Here is a 21,682-nt window from a genome sequence, read left to right as displayed (position 1 = left end):
TAATTAAGAAGCTACAACTTCTGTGAATCCTTATTTTCTTTGCTAGAATTCTGTGTGTGTGTGTGTGTGTGTGTGTGTGTGTGTGTGTGTGTGTGTGTATACACACACACGCATGCCTATGTGTACTGGGGCTTGACTCTCGGGCCTTAGCTTTCCCTCAGCTTTTTTGCTCTAGGCTTCTGTTCTACCAGTAAGTAATCAGAGCCAATGCAGAAACTAAGCCACAGCTCCATTTCTGTTTTTTTGTTTGTTTTTTGCTGATTAATTGGAGAAAAGAGTGTCTAATTTTTGTCTGCCTAGGCAATCTCTGAACTGTAATTCTCAGGTCTCAGCTTCCTGAGTAGCTAGGATTACAGGTGTGAGCCACTGACACCTCATTGGATTCTTTGTTCTTTAAGAAAAAGAGGCAGAAAGCAAAACTTTATGGTTATATTAAGTCAGTGCCCCAGGAATATAGATTCATTGATAAGAGTTTAATATGCCTTCCTTACATTTTTATGGTGCTTTGGGTAGTACTTTACCATTTAGTACTTTCCAAACTTCATCTATGGAATAGGACCAAAAATTCCTGTTTGCCAAAGGTTGCCATTGATCTAAGAAGACTGAAAATTGGACAGTATGATCCATGATACCATGAAATCATTTTCTTTGCCCTATCTACTGTCACTCAACATTATTATTAATACAGTCATTATTGTTAGCATTATGTTTGACATAGGACAACAAATATGTCTTAAATGTAACACAAACTTTTTCTCCTTCTTCTGGCCACACCTTTTCCCCTAGGTGGTTTCAAGCTGCTCTAGTTCCAGAATATCTTTGCTCTTGGTTCATTCATTAAAAATAAGCTTTCAGTGCACCCATAACCAGACTTATGGAAATGTAACCTCTTTGTGTACAACTACTGAATAATAATTTGAAAAAAAAAAAAACTTGCTTGTCTCAAATTCTACATACTCTTGTAGTTTCTTCACACATACTTAGGAGATAGTCCTAGACTGATGAGTCTCTATTTTCAGGTAAAAAGTATTTGTTTTAACTCAAAGAAGTTACTAGAACGCTGAGAATCCTGACAACCATTCCACAGCTGCAGGGTTGCCTTGCTATTCAGGAGGCTAAGATCTGAGGATCACAGTTCAAAGCCAGCAAAGGCAAGAAAGTCCATGAGACTCTTATTGCCAATAAACTACTCAGAAAAAGCTAGAAGTGTTGCTGTGACTCAAGTGGTAGAGCACTACCCTTGAGCAAAAGAAGAAGCACAGGGACAGAGCACAGGCCCTGTGTTTAAGCTTCAGCAATAACAACAACAACAACAAACAACTGAGCTTGTCTTATAGCACTAGCTGAATAGTTGTACACAATACAACTATTCACCTACCGTGGAGGGCTCATTGTTTCCTGCATGGGCTCTGATTGTTTATTGTGTCTCAGCCTGGTAGTATTTTTTCAGGAATCTCCTGTTTATTTCCATTCTTGAAATTGAAAACAGAATTTGAAGCCAGTATAGCACATCATTTAGAATGATTAAAGTAGGAAACTGCCCCAGCTTTCAATTATTAGGGAGATACCTATATTGAATTTCTTTTAAAAAATTTTATCTTTTATTGTCTCTAAGTAGTTGTACAAAGGAGTTACAGTTCAATATGTCAATTGATGAGCACAATGCATCTTGATCAATGTCCTTCCATTGTTCTCCTTCCCAACGCTACTCATCCTCTCAATTTTCCTAGTTTATGACTGCATTCTCCCCCTCCTCTCTCCATTCATCTATCTCCCTCCCTTTGACTCCTCTCCACATACCTCAAGAATACCAGATTCCTGGTATTCATTTTGTTATACTATAAGTTACTTGTTCAAAGGAGTTACATCATTAGAATTCTTCTCTGCATATTCTTCCATACTACAGTTAATATGTTTTTGTATAGATCATATGACCCTATATATGTTTACACATATTTATAAATTAGATCTAACTTCCAATATGAGAGAAGATATATGTCCTGTCTCTCTGGGCCTGGCTTACATAATATTTCTCCAGGTCCATCTATTTCTTTACAAAAGATAAAATATCATTCCTTGTGATGGATCAGTAAAATTAATTTCTAATGAGAGAAACTTGTAGAACAATCTTCTATCCAGAACTTCTATTATGCTCTACTTTGTCCTTTAGATAAAATCACTGGTCACTTCATCTTGTCCAGCTAACTGTAGGTGCCACACATTGACCAAAATAACTTCAAGGTCTTCAGATTCTTATTTGAAAGACTGAACAAATGTGTTGATTTGCATAAACAGGACAAAGTGGAGAACGTTGCTGGGAAATGAGCAATATTTTGAAAATAACTGTCATACTAAAGAGTCTGGGAGGTTCAATTTGCTGATGCTTGCAAAGTACTTTGAAAATGAGAAAGAACCATGATGTCCTTGCTTAGTACCATTCATTCTTGGATAAGTAAAAAGTTCGTTTTTATTTTGAGATGTTCCTGTTTGGTGTGCTGTCTTTACAAAATGCAGATTGCTATTTTGCAGATGGAATAAATAAAACCAAATGAAAAATTTAGCAATGAGAAAAACTTTCAGAAATGATTATAAGACTTACGTATGCAGCATTGATGTGACATTAGATAAAAATTCTCTCTCTAAATGTGCAAGGTCTCAGTGGTAGATCTGAATTCCTTTAATCAGCTAAGAGACTTTGGTCAAGACACAGGATTTTTTTTATGTACAAAAAGGGCAAATATTAATGCCTTTCTGACTTATTTTCTATGGTTGGTTGGACTCTCAAATGGGATTACCTAATCATTTTGTAACATCACCAACTATAAAAACTAAGTGAAAAATGTTAACATCTCTTGAAACACTAAGACAGAAAACAGCTTATTAATAACTCACACTTTAAGTCATTTTGTTACTTAATGTCTTTACATTTATCTTTCTTTCCTTCTTTCATACCAGTGTGTATTTCCATGAGTCAAAAGAGGCTGAAGATGTGGAGTAGTTGGGGAACTTCCAGGAAGTCCTTATCTTTCCTAGAACAAGGTGTCTTGTAACTAAACTTCCAGAAGAACTTCAGTTGAAACTAAAAGATGACAGGCTGCATTGGGTAAGACCATTCTAGGATAAGTCAGCATTTGGACCTTCAAATGCCTAGCGTTCTTCTATTAGCTGGCCAATGTGCCATTCAAACAAATTTGCTGTGGCAGGAATGGGTCTCCCACTAAGAACCAAACTCTCAATAGATGTCAACTCAGTTCTAACTCACATTGGGTAACTGCCTTAAGAGAATTTCTTTCATTTCTGATTTAATATATTTAAATGCTGTGGCTATTGATTTTTGCTATTACCCTCACGGAGACATGGAGTCTTGTTCTCCTTCCCTTAAATCTGAACTGTCCTTGGTGATTTACTCGACAAGTGATTGAGCGAGAGTGATGTTCTTAGACTTCTGAGGCCAGACCATAGGGGCCTTGGAGTTTTTATCTGGATCTCTTAGAATACTTATTTTGGGAAACTTGAGCCAGTGGCAAGAGAGTGACATGCCACTGAAAATATCATTTTATAGTCCTAAACCATTGCAGCTTTCTATATGTCATTGAAAAAGGACCTGTGAGTGGAGCCATCTGGGACACTCCAGACTAGTTCATCTCACTGCTGAGTACCCTGAGTCTCCTGCTCAAACTCTCCATACACAAAATCTTGAGTCAACCTTCTTTTCTTTCTTATTTCTGGTTGGAACTGCCATACAGAATTATGAGTTGACCTTGGATAAAGGTCACAAATGGGACAGCACTAAATTGCAGCAATTTGGGCTCCTGTCACTGTAACATTCCTCATTGGCCCTTGACATTAGATTAATAAATAAGGAAAAAAAAAAGACACCAAATGACCTAGACCATTGTAAAACTTCCACTAAGCCACCAACTTAAAAAATCTTCAAGCAGTATAAAATGGCAATTCTTTAAATTTTATGTGACACTAGATAATTAGAATAAATAGTATTTTATATGAAGTAGCACTCATATACATTCACTAAGATTAGAATCACTTACAAGCACCCAACTATTATTTTATTGGAAAAGCCTTGACTTTAATAATAGCTAATAGTACACACCAGGTCAGTACTGTGGAAAGTACATTAGCTATGAGTGTTTCACTTGCGACCACACCCCTACTTCATGGCAAAAATCCATCCAAAGAGAACTTCCTGAACATTTCACTTCTCCAATGACACAAGTTTTGCCACTGCACCTAGCCTAGTCTTGGCAATCAAAGTACACCTCATTGTGTGGCTTTTCAGGGACATTCCCAGAGATCCCTTCCTTGCTCAGAAGAAATGTGCATGTTCTCCCTTTTCCATGACATGTAATTAAGAGATTACCATAATTATATTTGGAGAATCCCAAAGGCTTCTCATAGGCAAGACTGTAAAATGACCACCTTTTCACACTCCTTCATCATTCCTTTCAGAGCTCCTCTTTTATTATACCATTCACTAATCTCATTGTCTTTTTCCAAAATCCCTGCAGGTCATTTTCTGGTTTTTCTTTCAGCTTTTGTCTCCAGAGAGCCTCCATTGCTCCTTGCACCACAGTAGAGTTGACAAAAGTATTTTATCCATATGAATGATTCGTTCTCAAGTCCTGTGACAGTATCTGTCCTTCAACTGCCTCTTTTTCTTTGAATGTAGGACTTCTAATATTTACAGTTAGGAATCTTCTCCCAGTAATTTTGCATAATCTTTGGGGTACAGTTATCTGAGTATGGCCAAAATGGATATGCTGTATCACAGCACAATTAGTTCAGACTTCAGGGTCCTTACATGGGCTCCATACCAAGTCCTGTATATGAACATGATCTTCACACACACACACACACACACACTATATCTATCTATCTATCTATCTCAATCTATCAACTCCTGGGTTACAAACACTATATTCATCCTCTCAGAATGGCTGACCTGAAGGCCTGTGGAATTTGTGATACTGTAGGATTTAATATTCAAATAATTTTCTCCCTGCTGTTAATAGCCTGGCAATTCCCTTTCAGAAGGCTAGTCCCTAGAATTATCCCATAGATTAATGCTGTTCTTTTTCTGCCACCCCTGAATACCAAGTTCTTGCTTCTTTTCTGCTTGCTTTTATTTGCATTTCTCTTCTTAGTTAAACTTTACCAGTATAAATTCAGCTTCTTGGGACTCAGAGGAAATTGTGTCTCCTGTGTTAACACAGTAATTCAGTTGTTAAGTTCTGCTAGCTGGGAGAGAGCAATTTCAAGGGCTTTCAGCTCTGTCAATGGACAAGAATTGTTCATTTGGGGGAGTTCTTCTCTTCCAGGATTTAAGAAAAAACAGCAATTAATACCTAAAAACAGTTCCAAGTAGCCTCATTCTCATGGTATTAGAGCCCTCTGGGGAATAAATAATGGTGTGTTTTCAGGAGCTTTTAGTTCTTGTCTGAACAACAAATGAAAGCACTCCGTCCTTACATAGGTCCCTCCCTTTAAAATTTGGCGTCTGGTACAACAGTACGTTGGTGAAGGCCAGCACTTTTGACAGGGGAAATAATTGGTTGCCCAGTGCTATAGCATTATTCATTACCTGTCTTCTGTGAAAGAAGTAGAGACAATACATTCTAGTGGAATGGTGGTCAGAGTTAGAAGAGTTGTTTGAAAATAGGGTAATAAAGCTATAGCTCATTTATGGCTTTAGAGAGAAAGTTCTAAGAAGATTCCTTCAAACAAGAAAAAGGCACAATTGGTCCATAAGTGAAGGCTATTCATTCTTCCTCTCCTTCTCTGGAAAGAGATTTATCACCCCTGGATATTTAGACATCTTCCAGTTGCTCATCCGCATTCTCTCTCTATTTTTCCATGCAATCCTTTTGGGTTCAGAATGATTTGTGTTAACGAATTGTGTTAACAAGTTGTTTTTAGCCAGTAGGGAGACTTGGCAAGAGATTTGGGGAAAAGAGGAAGATATGGCTGGCCAATCACTTTCCAATCATTCTCTTCCTTTAACTGTTCCAGCCATTCAGTTCACACATCCTCTGGGTGAACTTCTCATAAAGAATTTCTTGTCTGGGTTCATAAAATCTCTCTTCTCTTCTGTATAAGCTTAGCTCTTTCTAACTTGTCTTTCAACCTCATATGTTTTTTTACATACTTTTTACATGCCTTTATTACATTCTCTCCAAGTTCCCAAACTTGAGTTCTTCTCTTCTATTGATTGAGTCTTTACTGGGTTGTTGACCTACACAACCCTTGATTCAAAATTTAGGATTTATTGGCTTGAATATCTTCACATCTTCTGTCAATAAAGTTACTTCTTATTGCCAAGATGCCCTCATTTAAGTTTTTCTAGTGCTATCTGAACTGGTACATTTTGTTTACTCTGTGTGTGTGTGTGTATGTGTGTGTGTGTGTGTGTGTGTGTGTGTGTGTGTGTGTGTGTATGTATGTTTATGTATGCATGTGTATACATGCACACATGCCAGTACTGGGGCTTGAACTCAAGGCCTCATGCTCTTTTTCCTCAAGGCTTGTGCTCTACCACTTGAGCCACACTTTTACTTTCAGATATTTTTTGGGTTAGCTGGAAGTAAGAGTCTCTTAGATTTGTTCAGGCTAAGTTCAAATGTTGATCCTTGGATCTCAGCCTCCTGAGTACTAAGATTGTAGGTATGAACCACCAATATCTATCCTGTTTAGTACTATTCTTTTCCCTTCTATTTCAGCCTTTTTTCAAACAAAAGGAACTCCAACTTACTAGCTCAGTATAACAACGTTTTACACATTGCTTTCAAATCTGATTTTAGTTGGTTAGTCCTAAAACTTAGGAAAATTTATCTTCATCAGAAGTAGACCAATTAGCTGAGTTGAAACAAAGTTGTATTTTAGATGCATTACATTGTATACAAAATGTACATACCAGGAACTGGACTACGGACCCCGACCCTGAGAGCTATTAGCCCTGTTACGAAGATAATAGGAAGCAGAGAGCTAGGCAGCCACCCTGTTATCACCACAGTCTCAGACCTAACTGCCATCACTATTTAAACACATTGTTTTTTAAAAAGAGAGGGAAAGAAAGAAAGCAGCAAAGAACCACTCATAATGTAGACCTGGTGGGCTTTTTGTGTGCTACTCTGTAGGAAGAAAAGAAATAACTCACTCCTTTAAAATTTAACATGGCATTCTAACTTCAATAAGAAAAGTTATCTTGTTACATTAAAAAAATGTGGAGGGAACAGATGTTGGCTCAGAATTTGCTTTGTCTAAGGGATCTTTGGAAACACTGTTCAAACTCTTGGCATCAGATACAAAATTAGTTTTCTTTATATGAGGAAAGGGTAGTAATAGACTATGGTCATTGTTCTTAGCAAGGTAGGCCAAGGTCACTGCAACCTTCCTGCAGAGCTGCCCCAGAAAGAACAGACATTCCCAGCTTGAAGCCCCTTTGTTTAGCTTTTTTTTTAAATTTTATTTTTATTAAAAGGATTGGCTTTCACTATGAGAGAGGTTTTAATTGGATTTCACCATGAAAGAAAACAGTAATTAGATTTCTCAGCAACTCCGAAAGCTGTTTCTGGAAAAACACAGAAAGGGGCCTGAATATCTTTCTTCAGCTGGAACTACAGTGTAGCCACACCTGCAGACGTAGGCCTGATAGGCACAGTGGAATGGGCCAGGCATGGGTCAGCTGCCTCACATCTGATGGGGAAAATCCAGCTTTGGCCTCTAAAGAACAAGTGTGTGGTCCTCTAGCTGCAGGGTGGGAGGGAGGCTGTGTGTGTAATAGCTAAGAATTATTTGACATTGTATTTGGCGGGAAATAGAACATTCTTCTGAAGGAAGCCATCAAATTCATCTTTAGCTCTTTCTTCTGAAATAACTATCTCCTAAGACATACACCTCTATCTAGACCGAATAGTGAACTTTTCAAACAACCATTATTGGTCCTGTGGTTCATTCTGAAGTAAGGGAAAGACTAGGTCTTAGTAAGTCACCTTGTTTCCACACCCATCCTGGCACCTACCCAGGAGATGGAGGCTGTCCAACCAGCTTCCAAGGCCTAGAGGTGAGACAAGCCATCTTTTGAACCGCAGATACACCATGTTGTTTATATCCAAAGAGGATATGTAATTGCATGGTATTGTTTAGCCCCAGGGAAATCCCACCTCCCATCCCAGGTGATGGGCTTGCCTGAATCCTGGGAGGCAGGGGCTAGGGCTTGGACAATAGGTTACTGGACCTGTCAGTTTTGGGTCATAAACTCTCAAGCTCCTTGTGACCCTACCCCCCCTGATCTGACCCTATTTAGGTCCAAACCAGCTCAGGCATCATTACGCCATGCCATAAGTCTCTGTGTTGGTGTCCTCTATCTCCTGTCTTCTGGCTTTTCTCTGGTCATCATGGTGTCTCACTCTGTAGGAGCTAGTCTGGTTTGTTGGTATTGTTTCTTTACTTTGTCTTTCCTTTCCGGCTCTCATAGCTCAGTCTTTTCTGACAGTGTTAAGTATATTCACAGGGTGCAGATCTTTGGACCAGGAGTCCATCTGCAGGCCACCAGGGCTCTAATAAAGACTCCATATTCAACCTCTCAAAATGTGGCTTTTCTGTTTTTGCCATATGACAAATCTGTGCTCTGTTCTGTAATTACATTCATTTCCACTGGCACAGTATTTTCTAGAAATCTGAAAGTTCAGGTGAGGAGAGAGGCATGGTTTTGCATTGGCTTGCTTTTCCTATATCTTTTAGAATAGGAATTGATTTTATTAGTTTAGAAAATTAATTTAAATTAAGAAAAATGTGTGGATTATTCTGAACCTACTGGTCTAAGTAAGTTATGAATTATTCATTCTTCCTACAGGTCAACTGTGTTAGTTCTCCATTATTGTCACAAAATACCTGAGATAATAGACTTAGAAATGAGAAAAAGAGAAAAAAATGTATTTTTGAAGTTCTGCAGAGTGTTTTGCCACTTAAACCTACTTCACATAGCCACCTGCCTTCCCTGAACACCAACTGTTCCCTCCTTTCTCTTATCATCCTCCACTCTCATTTTGCTGCTCATTCACAGGCAGCATAACCAGTGAACTGGAGTGCCAACTCAGTCATCCCTACCTCCAAAATGATTCCTCATTTCTATTGGCCAACGGTTGATGGAAATTGTAGTGCTGGGTAGTTTTGCTTTGAATCTTTGTAATGAGAAGTTTCTGCCTATTGTCCTAAGTGCCTCATGTAGCTGGAGCATCTAGCTGCTGGCTACTTCAATCGCAGCTGCAGCTAAAATCCTGAGTCTCTGGCTTCAGAGATTTTTGTTTTTCAAGGCAGATGGTGACTACTTGGTCTATTTAATCTCTCTTTGCCTAAAGTTAAATAACCTGAAAAGGATGTACCAAATGGAAAAAAGGAAAGGGTTGCCTTTACTGATTTTTCTGTTCTTTTGTTTTTCTCTTTCTGATTGTCATTTTACATCCTGGACTATGTACATGCACCCTTCCAAATAAGGCCAGGTATGTTCTGTTGAGTTTGAATGTAGGTTGCTATTTTTAGTAGTTAAAACTGTGGGAAACTTGCCTTTTGGGGAAAGGTAGTAAACAAAAACCAGACTCAAACAGAACATTCTCCTTGTCTTTACGTGAGGCTCAGGCCTCGTTTTCAGAGAGCAAACCCCTTGGTCCTGTTTTGGGTGCTGAATGCATGTTGTTACCTGATCTTCAGGTAACACTGATGCTTAAGGGCTTAAGAGTAATAAAGAGTCTCTGGGGTGAGCACTATGGTTTGACATTAAAGTCATCTGAAGGATGAAAACAAAACACTTCTATTTTGAGTTCTCTGCTGAGTCACCACCTGACATCAAGGTGGCCCTGATCTCACAGTACACATGACACAATTACACTCAGTGATGCAGGTTTTCCTGGACCTTGACATTCACCTGCCATTACCTTCCTAACTGAACTTTTCCTGTGTGTAGCCATATGGTCATGCCCATCGGGGCTCTGAGTCCAGCTAGAATTTCATAGAGATATTAAGAATTTCAAGCAGAGTACCTTTGTTTAATACTTGGAAAAGAGAGGTTTTGGGGGAGCTCCCCTGTTCTTGCTGTCAGAGGGTTCCTGCTCCACGGTCTTTGCACAAGGTGCCTAGGCTCTTGGGATTTGGAAGCCAATCACTCCTCCCAATCACCCAGCTCCAGAGTGAACCTGCACTTAGCATTTAGATCAGCAGAAGCCATCACAGACCTTGCGGGGAGGCCAGGTTCCTTACATATATTCTTAGAACAAATGTGTTTTGCCACATGCTTCTCATTTCAGAATATAATTGTATGCAATGTATGTGCAAATACAGTGTCACTTTCCACTTCCCTCCCAATCATGATGTAAAAAAAGAGGGATTGGCCGGATATTCCAGGGCTGCTGCAACCTCTCATATTCAAGACAACTATCTCAGCTTCTTCATTTGGGGCAGCAAAGTGTCATTCAGAAAACAATCTGAAATGATCTCAAGCAATGCTTGTTTTCGTTCTTCAGAAGGTCAGCTTGACAGAAGAGAGGAGAAAGCAGACTTAGTCATTATCCTTGAGGTATGACTTCACTAGTGAAGTGTTAGAATTATGCTGTTTTAGAAAACCACACTTGCAGATCCATGTGATTTTTACATAAGCCCTTTAAAGAGCACTGGAAGAAGCAATATGGTAAGCAATTAAAATGTAGCACGTATCACCATGGAGTGACGTCTTGTGCCTGGGATAATTTGCAGCATCAGCCGATTTTTTAAAAAGGTGATCTACAAGTGACCTACAGAAGAATTGATGATATATTCAGTATTTGATAATTACAGAGTGGATCCAGTGCACAGACACTGAAGTTTTAATGAAACTTTCCTGAAGGCAGAAATGTAAAGTCCCTTTTATACATATAAAATATTCAAAATGGAACAAGTTTTGAAGATAAAATAGATTAAATCTCCTAAATAAATGTTGGAATACACTGTCCATTTATACATTTAAGTTGCCACAAATCTTTTCATTAGAAAAATAAAGATGGCTTTGTATGCAAGGTCATCTTATACTTGGGCACCTGCCTTTTCAGTAATGCAGTGATTTGATTAATGGCTCTCTTCCCCAGGACAAGGACACCAGAGTTTTGCAGAACACTGCCTTTGTCTGGTTTGGCTCCTTGTTACATCTCTGATGCTGCACAGGATGTAGGAGAACGGAAACATCAGTTGTTTAAGGCACCACATAAAAGGATTGCTTATTTACTCAACTGTGTGACCTAGAAAACCCTGAAGAAGCTAAAGGGAAGACTTCATTTAAAAAACATTGTGTGTGGGGGCGGGGGGGGGGGCACAACTGGTACTTGAACTTGGAGCCAGGTTGCTTTCCCTTAGGTTTTTCTCTCAAGGCTGTGGCTGTTTGAGCCACACCTCTACTTCTGGCTTTTTGGTGGTTTATTGGTGATGATGAGTCTCATGGACTTTCCTGCTAGGGCTGACCTTGATTCTCCATCCTCAAACCTCAGTCTCCTGAGTAGCTAGCATTGCAGGTATAAGTCACTGGCACCTATCTTAAAAAGCATTTTCAGACAGAGAGGTTGTTCTAGTATTAATCAAGATGATTACAGTTTTCTTTACTCATAGAAAATATTTTAAAAATTCAGAATTATGTCTTTTCTTCACAAATTCACAGTTTCACGTTTATGCCAGCATATTTTGGAGGCCACTCGCAGGAAATTCGATTCAAAAAGTCTATTCCTATCAGTTAGACCTCATCGTGAAAAAATAAATTACAACTATTCCATACTAAGCATCCATGTAAATTATGTTAATTAATCCTACAATGGTCATATGGATGAGCTCTTATTCCCATTCAGGAGAAATGGGATATTTTGAGATAGCATTCAGTGTTTACCATGAGTTGGATACTACAGTAAGTGTCTTAATACACTATTTTGTTAAATTCTCATGACTGCTTTTTGACTATTATTGTGTCTATTTCACAGATGAAAAGAAAGAGGCATAGAGAGGATAAGATTTAAAAAGCTGAGAAGTAGGGTTGAGAAGTAGTTGAGAAGTAGGGGCAGGAGGATTTCAAGTCTAGGTCAGCTTGGGCTACATAGAGAGTTCAAGGCCAGTAACCTTGTCAAAAGAAGAAGAAGGAGGAGGAGGAGGAGGAGGGGGAGGAGGGGGAGGAGGGGGAGGAGGGGGAGGAGGAAGAGGAGAAGGAGAAGGAAGAAGAGGGATAAAAATGACAGAGAGAGAGGGGCTGGGAAGGTGGCTCAGTGGTAGAGCGCTTGCCTTGCATGCCTGAGGCCCTGGGTTCAATTCCTCAGCACCACATAAGCAGAAAAAGCCGGAAGTGGGGCTGATGCTCAAGTGGTAGAGTGCTAGCCTTCAGCTGAAGAGCTTTCAGGCCCCACGACCGACCCAAAAGAAAAAATGACAGAGAGAGATCCAGGCCCAAGTGGCTCAGGCCTATAAACCTAGCTACCAAGATAGCTGAGATCTGAGGATTGCAAATTAAAGCCATCTTGGGCGGGAAAGTCCTTGAGATTTTTATCTCCAATTAACCACCTAAAAATCCAGAAGTGGAGCTGTGGCTCAAAGTGGTAAAGCTCTAGTCTTGAGCATAAAAGCTTAGGGACAGTGTGCAGGCCCTGAGTTCAAGCCCCACAACCGACAACAAACCAAACCAAACCGAAAGGACTGGGAGAGAATAAGTGTCAAGATTCAAGTGGAGACTGCCCCAAAGAACAGCACGTGAAGGTGGGAGGGGGTGGTGGGAACTTGGGGAAAAAATGGCTTGTGGAGTGTGAAATGTGCGATGTCAAGAGAGACCATTTCCATCTGAGAGACCATTTTTGCTGTCTGAGTTTTTTTTCCTCCCTGGGACCTCACAGCAGACCAGCCAGCTTTCTTGTTCATTTTCTTAATACCTCCTGTTCACTGAATCTTTAAAGGAAACATTTAGCTACTGCAACCACTGTGTATAAGTTGGTTGCATAATAGGAAGGCAACGTGCCAGGACTGGCATCTTCATTTCCAAAGAAGGCTTTTTAAAGCCCACTAAGAGCTGTTCACACAGTAGGTCATGACTTGGGAGTTCCTCTATGCCCTTTCATTGCTATGGTAACGAGGAGCTGCTGCTTCCCACAGCCAGGAAAAGCAGCTGACAGCTCAATGCTAGAGACCCAAGAAGAGAGGGTGACAAAAAACAAAACCAAACCAAAAAAAAAAAAATTAAACAAGAAACCCCTTTCTTTTTGAATGTCAGGGAGAGAAGAAGAAGAAAATACTCCCAGGGCAAGTCAAAAGCCCTATTCTTGCCTTTAGAAAAGATCTGAAAGGAAAAATGTTGGGGGCCTTCCCCTCTGTCCAAGTAGGGCAATAAAGCAGGACGGACTGCAAAGCGGCCTGTCTCCTGACTTAGCCTAAGGCAGGCTGCAACAGAAATTGCTCCTTGGTTTCACTTGACTGGGCCATTAAGCAGCTGCCAATTGGTGAAGCAGAAAGACTCACAGTAACAAATAGCTCATGTTGGGGTCCCCCAGGGGGAATGTCAGATGTCTTTCCATGTCTTTGAATTGAAAAAAAAAAGACAACTCAAAGAATATGTTCTTTTTAATCTCCAACCTTGCAACTAGAAACACCTTCTTAGATGCAGTATGGATACCCTACTGTTACGTAAGATTTCTTATGAATAAAATCCACTAAAATTCCCATGTGGTAAGTGTTCTGTCAGGTCCTATACCTGGTAGTTAGTAAATATTGCATTTGATTTTACATTAAAATGATGATTAATCATTGTAAGAGGTGTTTTAAATCTGCCTTTTGTCTTTTCTTGAGAAACATTGACAGCTTACTCTGATACTTGGAAGAGGATAAAGGCTAGACATTCTAGAGTTTTCCATTTTGTATCCATGTCTTTTGCCCCAAGCCATCCTCTCCTGTAGTCACTTTGTAGTCATCTTGGAATCCAGGAAATACCAGCTCACCTAGCCATGCAATCCTGAGCTCACCTGAGCAATCCTGAGATAACCAACTGCCAGACCACCGGAAGCCATCTCTGAGTCTGCCTGTGACTTAGAACTGTAGTAACTATGCATACTTTCTCCCTGTCTGCCCCCAGTTCTCTCTATTTAACCTAAGTCAAAAGTTTGAGCCTCTGAAAATAGCTGATGATGGCAAAACTTGTCTTCCCATGGCTGCTGCATAATAAATCACCTTTCTTTGCCCTTCACCTAGATGTTTCTTTATTTGGCATATGGGGGCGAGCGCTGGACTTATATCTGGAGCTCCTAGAGATTGAGCAAAGGGTCAAAAACTACAGTTTCACTGTTTTGCTGACTACTTGGGTAAATGAGTACAAGCAAGTATGAAGTAGATGCTTACCCTGTAGAAGGTAGAGTCAGGGATCCTGCCTAGGTGTATAAGGCTCAGAAGTCCATGTTCTTCTTCTGTGCTGACTCAGAGCTATGTGATGAGTAGAATGTTTACAAGGAAGAAATAAGAGAATCCCTTTCTCCACTGTTTTTTTCAACAGTAACTCTAATTAGGCCAATACTTTTATATTTGCTATGATCAATGGATTAATTTGTATATACCAAGCATTGTTGCTTTCCTCACTGGATTTTCACATCAAGTTTCTTCAGCATCTAATTTTGCATTCCTAGTTCACATATGAAGAGACAGAGGCACAAAAAGGTGAAGTTATTTGTCCTAAATCTTGGTGTTATTTAGTGGAAAAGTCTAGATATAAACCAAGTCTGTGTGTTCAAGTATCATAAGCCAAATCTACACAGTCATATATAACCAGAGCCCATGGTCTTACTGAAATTATTAGACTAGCTTCCTACCTATGGAGAAGTTTTGGTCAGGACCACACACTCTGTTTTCCAGAGCTCAGTCCATTTTTTGATGCTAATGAAAGCCATGCTGGTTCATCTTCTGCCAAAGCCAGAAGATGCCTTTGTGAGACATGTAAGAATCATACTCTGGCCTAGCTGGATATGTATCTCTCAGGCAGCTAGACCTATCAGGGAAATTCTCTTGAATTTAAGGGGGCCCCTTTTCCACAAAACCAGGAGAACTTCCTGAACTGAAAAGTGATAAAAGTAAAGCACACCCCAAGCTTTAATAAAAGTTGATTATGTCCTACTTGATTGAAAAATGTTCCCAACATGTGCTAAAAATACCAACATTTCAGTATTGCTACAAGTCAACTGAGTAAAAATAACACTTAAGAGGAAATGAAATGAAGAATATTTGGGGCTTATCCGGATACATCACTACACACTTCATTTCTGGCATCACTATTTATTATTTTTGCTTAGTTGATGCATGAGATGGTGTCAGGAAAAGCTACTGGAGATTAAATCCCAAAAGGAGAAGGAAAATAATCTCCAGCATTTTAATTGTTCAATGGCTGCACTAAAATTCTCTGAAAGAAAAAAGACATGATCCACAAATGATGCATACCTATTCTTTTCCAAAATGCAGAAGGCAATGCGAGTTAACTGAATGTTAAAACAGATGAAATAGATTTCTCTGTTTAGATAGATCTTATTGGGTGGAAAGAAATAGAATTTTAATCTTCCTTAACTATCGTATCTTTTAAGAAAAAAGCCACAGCCATAATCATCTAGATCCAAGTAAGCTGTCAGCTAAAGAAGGTGGTATATAAGAGAAAGGGGAGAATAAAAAGAAAGATTTTACTGAGTTAGATTGAGTGAACATTTCTATTCAGAATGCTGAAACTCATGGCCAGGAAGCAGATACAATAGCAAGGTGACATATTTAGCCTCTGCAGAAGGAAGGCAGTGAAAACAAAATATCCCTGCAGTACCTCTTGCTGCAGTGTTTGTGCAGTATTGATCTGTAGTTGAAAGCATGGTTTCTACAGGGTGACCTTTAATGTCTGGAGGAATGAGTAAGCATCAGTGGCATTTACTGGTGTATTGTAGAAGACAGAGACAGGAATAGCATCTTATAACACAAGAGCTATCAGAATGTCTTTAGCTCTTTAATTCTCCTTCCTCCATTTGGCTTTTTCTAAATAAGACAGCATCTGAAATTAGAGAAATATTATGCCCATGTGTAGTGCAGATCTTAACAAATGACAGGAGGCATGAAAATATTCATTATAAAGCAATACAAAGAGGATCGGCAAGGGATAACAACACAAAAAAAATGACCCAATAAGAATATATGATCAGAGGAGTTTTCCTATCTTAGAAAAGCAAAATACTATAATTCTACAATGGTTTTAGGTACAGATTGTGCTGGTGACTGAATAACTAGATAATTTAAATATGGAATACAAATTATTTCAGTTTAAAAATTATTATTTATTTTAGAACACAATTTTCCCTATGGTTTATTTCATGTTTAGTAAAATATATCTACAAAAGATATTTAAGCTTCACTACGGTCTTAATGCTACTCAGGCTAACAACTATTTTTTTATCTTTGCTCTTGGTCCTTATAAAACCATCATTTGCTAGAGTTTGCAATTTAATCTTGTAGGGAAAAGGAAAACATAGATATAGTTGGTAAAATTCCCTATTCAGGATCGTTTCTATACATCATATATAGAATATTTTTTAATGAATGGCTTTGCATTACTTAAGCAAACATATTGAACAGTTAGATCATAACACAATCATTTTAACAAAAGCAATTAGTAATGCAGTAAATATATTGAAATTTACCTTCAGATAGGTGGCTGGACCCAGAGTTCTAGTAGAAAACTGAAGTTGAAGTTCAATCCCCTCTTTGCTTCCAGCAGGAAATAAAAGTTTGACAAATACCCAAGAGAAACTCTTTCAACCCCTTCTCTCGTTTAGCTCTGCTTTCTCTGCTCAGAAACACATTCTAGTCTATTGGAGTTGAAATTCTGCTGCTCTGTCAACTAGTCCGGGTCTGAAGTGACGATGAGAATTTGGAGGCTGGCAGCAAGGGAGTGTTTCAGACTGTCATCGGTTTGGTTGCAGATTCCTGGATCTCTGTAGCAGGCTGGCCTCTTCTTCTGAGGGCAAGATGAGCTTTGCAGGAAATGCAAGCCCAGAGGGGAAAAAGCAAGTCTGCTGGCGTGCATGGAGTTAACAGCCCCCACCTCCCCCCCCCGCCCCCAGCTCCTGTTCTCACAGGCTCATAACTTGGCCAGAATATAAGCACTTGGCTCTTTGTGCTTGCTTTTTCTTTTTTTTCTTCCAAACAGCTCTGAAAGATTTTTATAAGCAATATTTCTTGTTGGGGGATAATTTTAAGATTTTGAAAAGAAACTTCATGTCAGTGTTTCTTCCTAAGAACAAGCGAGCAGTAGGGGTTAAAAAAGAAAAGAAAAATTGTAGCAGATAACATTTTTTCCATGGCTTGATTGGAAATGGTTCTCATGAATGCAGTCTGAATGTTAATAGCAGGCTACTTCAGCAACTGTGACATTTCTTTAAGTGAGCTTTGGGAATTTAGATTTATCTGAACCATTGCTCCTGGTATTATAGCTCACTGGTATGCTGATTCAGAGATGTGGCAATTATAGAATCCTTTATCCCCGCTTCCTACTCTAATCCTGTGCTTGTAAGGTTTGGTCTCTAGGAAGGTGTCTGCCAGCTGGAAATGTGTGCTTATTTTTGACCTGGCATTCTGTTATTTATGTATGTCTAATCTCTTCTATTATGAATCCCCACCTATGTTTATTGCACATTTGTTATGTGTCAGACACTGTGTCAACAGCTTTTTATGCATTGTATGAGTTGACTAGTAAGTCTATCAGAAGTAAGTTTAACTATGTTCTTCTCATTTGATGGGCATAATGGCTAAGTGTTCAGAATTTGAAGCCAGGAAACTTAGATTTATATCTTAGCCTATTTTGTGTGTGTGTGTGTGTGTGTGTGTGTGTGTGTGTGTGTGTGTGTGCGCGCTAGTGGTACAGGGGCATGAAGTCAAGGCTTAGAAGCTATCTCTTTGTTTGCTCAAGGCTGGCTTTTTGGTGATTAGTTGGAGATAAGAGTTTCACAGATTACACTGCTCCAGCTGGCTTTGAACCAAGATTCTCACATCTAAGCCTCTTGAGTGCCTGACTTCTCTATCTCTATCTCTCTCTATCTCTTTCTTTGTTGTCTCTGTCTCTCTGTCTGTCTGTCTCTTTCTCTCAACTGCAAGAACAGACATATGTTATATAACCTCTCCAAGCTTCATTCAGCATCTTTATCTACATGATGGAGCTATACATGGAAATGATCACAATATATTTCTGGCAATTTTTCTGAATTTTAAGAAACCCACTATAAGAAAACTACATAAGACACTGCCTGTCGCTTATTAAACACTCAGTAAATGTTAGCTACGATAGTTTATGTAAGAGACTTGATTAGGCAAAGTGATTTTTTCAGGGTCTCTATCTGTAATCAGTGAAATAGAATTACAAATCAAGCTAATTAGTAAGGTGGAATTCCCAACCACCTTGTTTAACAGTCATACTTGTGTTAGGCGACTTACCATCTCTTTCTGAGCAAGCTGGTAAGTTCTATGGAGTGAGAGGTATGCTTCTCTCTATTTTACTAGAATGTAGGAGATGTGCTTTCTTCACATTCTGGAAATGCTCTTGAAAACATGAGATAAATGATTGCAACTTAATGAAGTTAAAATATCTAAATGGATGCCAAAGTCCAGCCCAAAGAAAAACAAACCTCCAACCCTCAAAAAGCAACCTAATAAAAACAAAGCAAAATAAAATATAAGCAAAGCCCTGAGCTATAAAGCTAGGTAAATACACCTTCATCCAAATCTCTCAAAGCACTTTGGAAACATTTGTTTATTTTCAGAACACTACAAGAGAAAGGTAACAAGAATTATCTCTGTTTTGCAGGTAGACACATTCGGGAGCAGAGGAAACTGGGCAGTGTGCCTAGAAACCAAAAACAAATCGCAATGCAGCTGGGGACTATCTCCGTCTCAGGACAGGATTACTGGCTCCAAAGTGCCTTTCCAGAAACAGGATGAAAGGATAGGATGTCCTTGGGTCTTAGACAATGGAGTGTTTTCCTTAGCCAGTGTCAGAAGTCTCCTCTGAGGAAGAGGAAAGAGTGGGCTCTGTTGGTTTTTCTTCTCTTCAGCTTATGTGTACATCTGGCCATAGACATGTGGAGCGTGCAGGCGCTATTACTTCATTACTTCAAAGATGTCCTGGGGAACATGAGAGTTGTGAGACCTTTGCAGGAGATATAGGAAAAGCATTTCAGAGGATTTTTTCTTTTCTTTTTTTTATTTTTGGTTGGTCGTGGGGCTAGAACTCTGGGCCTGGACTCTGTCCCTCAGTTCTTCAGCTCAAGGCGAGCGCTCTACCACTTGAGCCATAGCACCACTTCTGGTTTTCTGAGTGGTTTATTGGAGATAAGAGTCTCATGGACTTTCCTGCCCCTGCTGGCTTTGAATTGCGCCCCTTGGATCTCAGCCTCCTGAGTAGCTAGGTTGACAAGCGTGAGCCACTGGTGACCGGGGAGGATTTTCTTGTATTGGATTAAAGATTTTCTTAGGGACCCCAATTTAATAAACTGGAGGTGGCTTTGAGATTGATTTCAAGGATTATGCCGACAAAATTTAAATGGAAGAGCTATGGAAATCAAATATTTTTCTAGTATTAAAAATGGACATATTTCTAGGAAATCATCAAAAATTTCTTATTGAAGGATGGGTTAATGTAAAAATCTCTTTTGGTAGTACTTGAACTCAGAGCTTCACACTTGGTAGGTAGGAGCTTTCCCACTTGATCTCCACCTCCAGCCCTTTTTGCTTTAGTGTGTTTTTGAAGTTGGTTCTTATTTTTTGCCTGGGTGACCTGGATCTTGGTCTCCCTGTTCACACTATCTGCTATAGCAGGAATGTCATCATATCCAGCCTTTACTCTTGAGATGGAGCCTTATGGACATTTTGCCTGAGTTGGTTTCAAATTGTGATGCTCTCAATCTCAAACTCCCAAATGTAAAAATAATTTGCTTATGCCAGGCACTGGTGGCACTCACACCTGTAATCACACTCTGGAGGCTGAGATCAGAGGATCACAGTTCAAAGCCAGCCCAGGCAGTAAAGTCCGAGAGACTCTTATCTCCAATAAACCACTCAGAAAACCGGAAGTGGTGTTGTGGCTCAAGTGGTAGAGCACTAGCCTTGAGCTGACAAGCTGAGGGACAGTTTAAGCCCAATGACTGATATCACCATCATCATCATCATTATCAAATAATAATAATAATAAATTTGCTTAAGCCAACAGACTTCATATCCTAAATGTAAATATGTAGCCAGATAGTTCATTTGTAGATTGTAAAGCTTGTGAACTTTTAATCAATTTTATGTTAATCTATGACATGATTGAAAAAAATCTATTGCTTAGGGCTGGGAAGGTGGCTCAGTGGGAAAGCGCTTGCCTTGCATACATTAGGCCCTGGGTTCGATTCCTCAGCACCACATAAGCAGAAAAAAAAAAAGCCAGAAGTGGTAGAGTGCTGTGGCTTAAGTGGTAGAGCACTAGCCTTGAGCTGAAGAGCTGAGGGACAGCGCCCAGGCCCAGAGTTCAGGCCCATGACCGGACCGCCCTCCCCCCCGCCAAAAAAAATCTGTTGCTTAGTTAAAAGAAATTCAGAATACTGCAAGTTCTTCATTTAAATATTTTACTTAGCATTTATTTGCTATACAAATGAATTCCACTGGGATATTCCTATACATGATTACAAATGACCCTCTCAGACTCACCCTCTTTGTCATTCTTTCTAGTCTCCTTCCTCTCTCTCCTCCCTCATAGAACAATTTTGACTGGCCTTGTTGTTCTATTTACATTAACATATATGAAGTCCTTAGACCACGTTCACACATCCACCCTGTCCATTGACCCTCCTTCCCTTAAGTGTTTTCTATCTCCCAAGAAAGCCTGTTTTACTACTCTGCCATTCAGTCATTAAATCTTGTTTTTAAAAGCAAAACACTGAGATTTCATATAAGTGCAAACTCATAACTAGATAAGAGAGAAAACTGATCCAAACTAAACGTGAAAGAGTTTTGAATTCACAGTGCCTTTGAAGTGTGTCTTTATTTTAGGAATGTTCATTGGCAGATATCCAACCTCTTATTGTTTGTAAAGCTGCTGTCATTTCTAAAATAGTTTATAGCTCACAAAGCTGAGGACAATAGACCTACAACAATACCCACCTAACAGATGGAGCTTCAGATCAGATTTAGAGAATTCATTCAGTCCTTAAATGCAGTGGAGAAGTCTGACAAAGTGCTTCTTTCATGACTGTGTGCCCTGACCTACAAGTCATCTGTACTGGTCAGGGGTCTTTCATATGCTAGCGTCTGAGCTGGAGCCTTCTTTTAACTGTCAGTGCTGAGATTCCCTTTGTGACACTGGTGAGAGTTCTGGGACAGCTTCTAAAACCCACCCATCCATGAAGTACTCCAGGCCTCCCACCCATTCAGGGGTCTATTTAGTTAGTCAGGTCACCACATCCATAGCTTCTGCATCTGTGGATTCAACTAATCATTGATCAAAAATGTTACAAATATTTCATTAGTACAGATGTTTCTTTTTGTCATGTTCCCTAAACAATACAGTATAGTAACTATCAACCCAGCATTTACATTTGATTAGATATTACAAGTAATTTAGAGATGGGGTAAAGTTTAC

The 21,682-nt window shown here is 39.4% G+C and overlaps 1 protein-coding gene across 2 annotated transcripts in view; it reads right to left on the bottom strand.

Moving 5' to 3' along the window:
• The window catches only part of Sparcl1 (SPARC like 1), a 39,539-nt gene extending 22,467 nt beyond the window's left edge, over window positions 1–17,072 (bottom strand). For both annotated transcript variants that reach the window (XM_042668426.1, XM_042668427.1), the window contains exon 1: window positions 16,713–17,072. The gene's annotated coding sequence lies outside the window, so the exon portion shown is untranslated. The remainder of the gene's footprint in view (window positions 1–16,712) is intronic.
• Window positions 17,073–21,682: the final 4,610 nt, after the last annotated feature.

The sequence above is a fragment of the Dipodomys spectabilis genome, unplaced genomic scaffold (genome assembly GCF_019054845.1).
Source record: "Dipodomys spectabilis isolate Male_0828 unplaced genomic scaffold, ASM1905484v1 ptg000436l, whole genome shotgun sequence".
Lineage (NCBI taxonomy): Eukaryota > Metazoa > Chordata > Mammalia > Rodentia > Heteromyidae > Dipodomys > Dipodomys spectabilis.
This window is presented reverse-complemented; position numbering and strand designations above follow the sequence as displayed.